The 8,390-nt window shown below is 48.2% G+C and overlaps 1 long non-coding RNA gene across 1 annotated transcript; it reads right to left on the reverse strand.

Moving 5' to 3' along the window:
- Positions 1 to 494: 494 nt before the first annotated feature.
- Positions 495 to 3,853, reverse strand: LOC133216271 (uncharacterized). Its single transcript, XR_009726598.1, has 2 exons — positions 3,701 to 3,853; positions 495 to 741 (listed from the first exon to the last, which is right to left on the reverse strand). It is a non-coding gene; the product is annotated as an uncharacterized LOC133216271 (long non-coding RNA).
- Between the last annotated feature and the right edge of the window lie 4,537 nt (positions 3,854 to 8,390).

Raw genomic sequence — 8,390 nt, forward strand, 5'->3', positions numbered from 1 at the left:
GATGAGCTTAAAGGGCTTTTCCAGCCAGGTTGATTGTGTGATTCTATAAAATCACCTCCCTTTCACTCCAACCATTGGCTTTCAGAGCCAGGTAAAACACATCCAAGTATCTGGTATCTCCAGTGTCCCCCACCCCCTGTGCATCCCCTGCCTGCTCTCCACAGCAGCTCCCCCTGCCTCCAGAAGTGGCTCAGATTTACCAGGGTCACCCATTCCGGTTTCCAAGGCTTTCCCCAGCCCCAGCAATAATGATTTCACTGTGCTGGTGGTCAGCCCCTGCACCCTTGGCAGCAGCCGCAGCCAGCTGCTGGTACAAGTGAAGTGAATAACTGCTTGCACTGAGGTGTTGGTATTCAGGCTGAAGGCTTGGAACAGCCTGTAATTATATCCCCATCCCAATGTCTTGTATATTCCCCCCCAGCAATGGTTGTTATGGGAATGTTCCCTTCCCACAGCACCGCTGCAGACCCCTAGGATTTGGTAAGATAACCCCAAATAGTCCAAAGCAGGGTTTATTTTGCAGCAAAAGGGGCTCGCTGTGACTCAGGCATCATAAATCTCTGTGACATGAACAGAATGTCCAAAACCAACACTGTAATTGAGATTTTTCCTTGCAAACGAATGGGCCAAAGGCACTAACCCCTTCCTTGCTTCACAAACGGCTTTTTGCAATTGCATGAGGACCTCCATGATGCACATTTGAGTGTCCAGTGGGAAAGATCTTCAGATACCAACCCTGAGCTGAAAAGAGCATGGAAGGAAAGAGAATTGTTACTGCTACCCTGGTTAAACTGTCCCCAAGGCCTTCAAGAGCCAACAGATGGAGAAATCGGTGTGCCTGTGCTCTAAAAAGGTGCATTGAAAAAGATGCCCACTTTAGAGGTAAAAGTAGGACTACAGCTTAACCCAAGCTTAGGGAGAGGAGGTCCAGGCTTGTTTATAAACTAGAAAACACTGGAAGAAACAGTCACACTGCTTGTAAGCACCCTGAAGATGACAAGGACATCCGACTTGATGGACTTGTCAAGAACTGATGTGTCAAATCAATCTAATGTCCTTTTGTGACCCAGAACTTTGCTCTGTGCACAGACAAGGACCTGTCTGTGTCAGACATGGCCAGGGCAGTGAGGTTTTGTCACTGTCTCACAGGGAACCCTCATCTACATGCAGTTGTTGTAGGACGGGTGAGAAACCTGTTTGTGAGGTACCAGGGGAGTGGTTGTCAGCTGCTCACTGTCAAAACAGACAGATGGATTGAGCAGGCATCCACACAGGGTCTCTCCCGGGGCAGCTTTATTCAATGTTTTCATTAACAGTTGAATGATGGCGTAACACAGATGATTATTAGATTTGCAGGCAATGCCTTGCTGGAAGGGACAGCGAGTGCATCCAAGGACAGGGCTGGAATTCCGAGTGATCCCAGCAAACTGGGAAGGTACTGTAAAAAAACCCAAATATCTCCATTATCAGTGGACTCTTCATGGTCTATCCAAGCCTCCAATACAAGAGCCTTGAGAAGGCATCTTGTCCCAGGAATCCAGGACGTGCCTGCTGCAAGCACATGGCTGCTATGGCAGCTCAAGGAGAGCCCATTTGACAACCACAACCCAAAGGCACCTACCGGTAGCTCTTGCTTTCTGTGTGAAGCCTAGAATTAAGTTCAAGGCTCTTGAGTGCCTCTCACCATGGCATCAAGCCATTGGGTCAAGCCCCATCCCTGGCAGTGTTCAAGGCCAAGTTGGACAGGGTTTGAAGCAAGCTGCTCTAGTGGAAGGTGTCTCTGCCCATGGCAGGTGTTGGAACTGGATGAGCTTTAAGGTCCCTTCCAACCCAAACCAGTCTGTAATGATGGATGGAATCAGCTTCTGCGTTCCAGAGATGTTGGCACCACACCATGCCATATAATGAATGTCCCAGCAGTCTCCAGAGCCTGAGCAGTCTCCCCACGGTGCCCAAATGCTATAGGATATTTGGGTGCAATGGAAGGATGTTACTAGGGGCTTGCATGTTGGATGGAGCCTTGGGGTGTGCTGGAAAGGAGTCAAGGCAGGGAGGAATGCGGTTTGCCAGGACCAAACATCCACCTAAACATTCAGGTATTGAAGAATGAGGTGAGGCTCAAATGTCTTTATGGCTGTACCCCATGGCCAGACCTCACATGGCACCACCATTCAAGCAGTGACCAGGACAAATCCTTCATGAGCTTTTCTGCTTACACCATATAAAGAACATTTACCAACTCTGTGGCTAATGCTGACTTACTGCTCCCAAGGCAGCTTTGCTGAAGGCAGTGATGGCTTGCCCTGCCTCATCCCAGAGTGCAGGCAACTGCTGCTCTGCTCCCGCCTCAGTACATGGACATGGTGGGTCATCTCCTGCTTCCCGTTCCTCCAGCTCCCTAGCAGGCCTCACTCTGTATGCACAAAGCCCTGTTTTGGAGCCCTCTGCCCTGCTGTAAGTAATCTCCACATCTTCATTCCCACCTTTTCCCATCTCTTCTGAGGTCCTGAAGACACAGCCCATCTCACCTAAGTATCCTCCCTGGGTTTCTCCCTGTCTTTTGGAGCTCCTGGACCCTTTTCCCTGCTTTCCAACGACAGGAAGCTCTTAAAAAAAGTAATGTGTATACAAACAGATAAAATCCTAACAGAGAATAGCCGGATAAAACTCCTTGTGCTGGTCTGCAAGACAGGGCTGCCTCATGCGAGTGATGGCTATCTGGGCATGGCTGACGCCACTGGCTCCAGGATGCCGCCTCCGAGTATTTTTGGTCTATTGTACAGGATTTGAGGCAAAGAGCAGCCTATTCCTGCTCTGTGTGACAGCATTTCCTGAGCATCAGCAGCTATTATTAGCAGCTACTACAGCAGTCAAACATTTCCCATTATTTACCTGCTACAAGACAATTGGCATTTGTGCTGCTAAGCACACCTTTGGGATTTGCACGTGTCCCTCACCTATTCCCAGCCCTGCTCATGAGTATTTCCTCCCCTCTTCAAACCAGGGGCTGTTTTTCCTGAGGCTGTGTCCATCCCCATGGTGGGAGGACAGGACAACTCGCCCTGTATCCGATGTCTGAGAGCCCAGAGAATTCCCTGGTGGGATATTTCCCCCTCTATAGAAAGGCCCAGAATATCAGCATTTGTTCAGGACTGCTGGAGCCTGGACATTTGGTGCCTGGATTTGTATTCAATGAGGAATTCTGCTGGTTGACAATCTGTGTTCAATCTAATGAGGAACAAAGCCAATTAAAAATAATAGGGACCCTGTGCTACTGCCTGTAACAAAACAATAATAATAAAGGCTAAATCCATTTAAGCGTTCCATTTAGATAAAATCCAAGCATTCCAATCTGATTCTGCCTTTCTCATTATTCCCTGTAATCCACTCCCATCAGCACCAAGTCATTGGAAATGGAGAATTGGAACAGCTGGTTCTGATAAAGCTCAGACTGAACTGCATCCCTGTCAATGACTTCCAGAGGAAACACCAGCAGCCCCACGCTCCCACCATGGACAATGCTTCCTGATGTTGGATTCCTCTCTGTGTTTGGCCCATTGAGTTGCAGGAGGCCTCTTCATCTTCCACAGCTTCAATTTTGGGGAAGGGATTGTGTCAACGGTAGACATCATCATCATTATCCTCCTCTTACAGCATAGGTTGGGGAGCTCTTCTGTAGGTCTGGTCTAAGTAAACTTACCTGGCAAGAGGAACTGCTGGGTAATTCTGCTTGCATCCTCCCACATCAATTATTAGCATTCCATTGAAAAACCAAAGCTGCACAAGCTGGAAATACTTGGGAAGAGTTGGCTGAGCCTCATAACCACCATACCCCATCCAGCTGGATGTCAGCTCTTTATTCAGCTCTTTTCCTTTAAATATCAGGACAGAAGCCCATTCAATGGCTGTGAGAGGTGGTCTCTATAAGCACATGATCCATACAGCTGCAAATCGTTGCCTTAAATTGGAGGCTATTTGCTATATAAGGTAGGGCATTGCTGGCAAGCAGCATCCTTGTGGCTCTGAATTACCTGCATGTGGTGAGGAGGGTAAGTTGGAGATCTGCCTCCATCTCTGCAAAGCTGGGGTGGAGGTGGCAGATTGAAGACCCTTTGGGTGGTATCCCCTGGGTGACAGACATGTTCCCACCATCTCCCTGCCAAGAAAGGGGGTGTTCTGAGGGCAGAAAATCCTCCCCACCACCTCTTCTGGAAAGGTCTCCAGCAGAGGCTGGGTTACAGAGAGAGGCTGCTCTGAGTTGAACTTGTTGAGGCTATGTGAAATGTGCTTTTTCTCTTTGTTCCCTCACCTCTGTCTCTTACAAACATCCCTAGCTCTGTTGTTTGGTTGTGGATGCTGGGAATGAACACCTTCATTTACATTTTACTTTAACTTGGCTGGAGTTAAAAGCAATTGCAATGTAGTTGGGTAATGACAAGGCTCTCATCAGCCAGGGCTGTGGCAGGTCTCCATAGCTGGGCCACAGGAGAGGGTATAATAAGTGTCCTGGCACCCAGGGGTGCTCTCTAGATAGCAGCAGTGTCCCTTGAGGAGCTGCTGTGGGTTTGGGAGAGGAGGGACTGGGGGACAACAGGGAATTTTCTGGTAAGATCTCAAAATCAGTGTGTGTGAACTTGGAGGGTTTCTGAGACCTTGGCTTTTTTTGGCTAAACTGTTTTGTTAGTCTCCTCTTGGCTACATACTGAGGAAACCGAGGCACAGGCAGTGATTTATCCTATGCCTCTAATCCAATAGTTTCTCTTATAGCATCAGGCTGGGGATGGAAATGGCTCCTTCTGCTGCTCTCTGAACTGCAGCTGAAAGTTTCTTCCTAGCTGTGAACAGTAAGGGGTTAATTCCTGCTCAGAAACATCAGGTCTTGTGCCCAGTCTGGGGCTCAAGTTTCAGTCTGAATCCATGTTATTATGCCCCAGGGCATTTCCCTCTATAATAGCGCAACATTCTGAATCCAAAACCACTCAAGGCAATGAGTTCAACAGCTCAAACCTGAAAAAGCTTTAAAAGAAGGCTGGGTTTTATGCACTTCTTGCCTGTTTTGTGTGAAGAGTGGTGCCCTGGGAAGGGACATCTGAAACTTGATGTTATAAGGTCTCTGTGGGTTAACGTGAGAAGCTGGAGGTTGGTTTGGGTAGATGGAGCAGTGCACATCAATGAGGCCATGCACACAAAGCCCTGATCCTGGCTGATGTGGGGTAATGATACATGGAGCATGTGCTCTGTGTCTACTCCACCAAAGAGATTTTGAACCACAACCTTCCCATCTCCCCTGGTTTTCTGTTTCTGCTCTGAAACACCACTACTCACATCCTTAAGCTGTTCTCTGTGGTGCTGCCACCTCTCCTGTAAGACACCATAGACTGTGTTATGCTGCTTGGGCAGGAAACTTAATACATACGGCAGTCCTAGGCTGTTATTTCTAATGGAGGCATCTGAAGAGCTTCTCTACCTCCTTCCCTTTCCCCATTCGTTGTCACCTCAGTGCATGGCTTGGAGCAGGGCTATAACAAGATCATCTCTCCTCATGGCAGGCTCCTGCCATCTGCAACTGCAGCCCCACCAGCTGGAGCTGAGCAGGATGTCAGCAGTTAATAATTATAATAAATTAATAATAGGCTGATTAATAACTTTTCATTATTGCAGCCTCAAGAGCTCCCGGAGGCCCGGAAGCATCCGCTGGAACGTTTTGTACTGTGAGTTCCAATCAGCACAAACTGTTTGGGAGGCTGAACAAACAGTGGCTCCTCTCCGAGCCTGGGTGTTGGATGGGGGAAAGAGGAGGAATCTTCTCTTGCCAGGCTGTGATGGTTTGTGTGTGTTTTCATTTGTAACCCATGGTGCATGGTCAAGGGTTGTCCCTTCTAAAAGCCACCTGAGAGGCTATAGCAGTATAAGCACAGTGTCTGATCAGGGAAGTGACCAGCTCCTCCTCAGGGCAATTCAACCATCCTTCAGTGGCTGGTTGCATCTCTCCCAGCCCTGAGTCTAGAGCACCTTGGGCCAGACCACTGGATCATGGGATGTGATCCAGCGTCTGCCTTTTGTGTGCGATTTGCATCCCTGTAAACAGTGTGTGGCTAGAGGAGGAGCCAAGAAATGCTCTTGCAATACTTGAAGAGCCCCTGGAACGAAGAGGAAAATGGATGTTGCAAACACAACCTCTACTCCCCAACCACCTCTGGAACACCTCAAATGTCACCTTGTTTTCCCCATTTTGGGCAAGGTGAAGGGCAGGGAGCTGAGGTGTCAGGGTGAATCCTCTCCTTTGCAGCTGAAGGATGTTGCTCCCAATAAATCAACTCCTGTAGCAGATGGTGAGGGCAGACAGGCATTTGATATTTACTATTTATCACACTAAAAATAAAGCCAGAGGGTTCATTTACGCCCCTTTAATGCAGTGGATGCTTCCTTGCTTCCATCAGCCTGTGAGAAGACAAAAGCAGATGGTGCTGCAAAAAGGGGAAAGGAAAGCTTTTGGCCTCCTTCATAGTGTCTCACCAGGCACTCAGCAGCCACAATTACCGAGCAGGTAATGAAGACAGAGCAGAAACACTGATTTGCTGCTTGTGAGGAACAAAAGAGATTGCGTTTTTGGGTTCTTTCCTCCATAGATCAGGGCAAACAAACAGTTTCTTTAATAATGAAATCTGCCTTGATGTGCCCAAGATAGGATGTCTCCTGCTGGGATGAGCTGGTCAGCTGATAACAGGCAGTTTTCTTCATCACTAGCCTCAAATGGGAAAGATTATCTCCCATGGTAAATGTATTAGGGGCTGTCAGAGTAAATACTTTACAAAGATATAAGGAGGTTGAAGGGAAGCAGAATGTTTAAAGCTGCCTCTTCCTTATAATTTGCACATCTTGGAGCCCGTTGACTGTGCTAGGATGTGACTCTGCCCTTCCTGGGGGAGCTGAGGAGAGGACAGAGCAGAAATAAACTGAAAGAGCAGAGATTTAGATTAGATATAAGGAAGAAATTCTTTGTGAGGGTGGTGAGGCGCTGGCGCAGGGTGCTCAGAGATGCTGTGAAAGGAAGAAAGGAGAAAAATCTAGATTCTTGATGCATTTGAGGGGGCTTTTAAGGAGCAGCATAAGCAAAGCCTGGGGGCTCATGCCTGGTTTTGGTAGGAGCCTGCTGCTCAAGGCCCCTCAGGCCATCTCTAGAAGCCTTCAGGTTTGTTTTCCTTCATGGAGTCCCACAGATCTTTCACTTGGAGAAGAACCTCAGGATGGAAATTCAGCTGAAAGGAGGAGCTGTGGCTGGCGGAGGGGAAGTGAGCTGCTGAGGTTTCAGGCTGGCCAGAAAGGAGAGTAATTTAGTGGGAGGTGATGCATACAAGTTCTTGGCTGGCAGAGAGAAGGGTAATTTAGTGGGAGTTGATCCCTTGAGGTTTTTGCTGGATAGAGGAAAACTTGCAGGAGGAGGCTCATGGGCTGGATCTCCTTAGTTTCAGGCTCCGTAATAAGTTCCTTTTTTAACTTTAGGGCAGCCTTCCCCAAATGACTCTTCTATCTGATATTTCAGATGCCTGATTAAAGAGCAGCTCTTGGATGCTGAATGGCTCAGGGCCATGGGAAGGGGGAACATGGGTTTTCTCCAGCCCATGGTGCTGGTGACCCCTTGTGTGGTGTGTATAAGGAGGAGCTCATGGTCCTCCTCCCTTGGGCTCCGCTGCCATAGAACCCCACCAGTGTAACTGCCCCAGCAAAGATGTGAAGCTGGAGCAGCTGATCACCGCATCCTGATGTCCTTATGGAAAAGGTTGTCTCTGGGTACCTCTCCATGTCTGATGCTTTGCTCTGCTCCACTGGAGCAAGAATTTCAGCCTTGCCAGGCAGCTCTGAGCATTTCAGCTGTGCTAAAGAGGAGCAGGAGCACAGAGAAAGACATCCATTTCCTAGAGATCTCATGGATCAGTCCTCTGGTCTAACCAGAGCAAGGAGGATTTCCTTGTGGCTGGGACTTTAACAGCCTTTTCCATGTGTGTGAATAGTCAGGGGTCTAAGAAAGGCTAGATCTATAGGGCAGCTTTTCCCTCAGCATTTTCTTATGACCTATTTCCTCTAAACTGGTAAAGAAATTATTTCCCTGAGGCATCTTACCCCATCTCAAATGGTGTTGAAGTCAGTCAGAGGGTTTGCAAGCTACTCAGGACACCTGGCTGCAATAGTAGGTGGTAGTGCAATCATCCTTGTTTCCAGCAGGGAGAAGACTCTGTGGGTGCTTTGATCTTCAGGCTCTCACCTCCCAGCCTCAGTTCAACACATGCATGGACAGAGACCAAATCCTGTAGTCTCGGGTCCAACTCGTGTTTAATTTAATAGCTTGAGAGGTTTCAGGATGCTCCTGTCACATGTCTAATAATTAGGTT

Source organism: Neopsephotus bourkii, unplaced genomic scaffold (genome assembly GCF_033783945.1).
Source record: "Neopsephotus bourkii isolate Nb327-2 ecotype Australia unplaced genomic scaffold, CSIRO-AGI_Nbou_v1 NB_1036, whole genome shotgun sequence".
NCBI lineage: Eukaryota > Metazoa > Chordata > Aves > Psittaciformes > Psittacidae > Neopsephotus > Neopsephotus bourkii.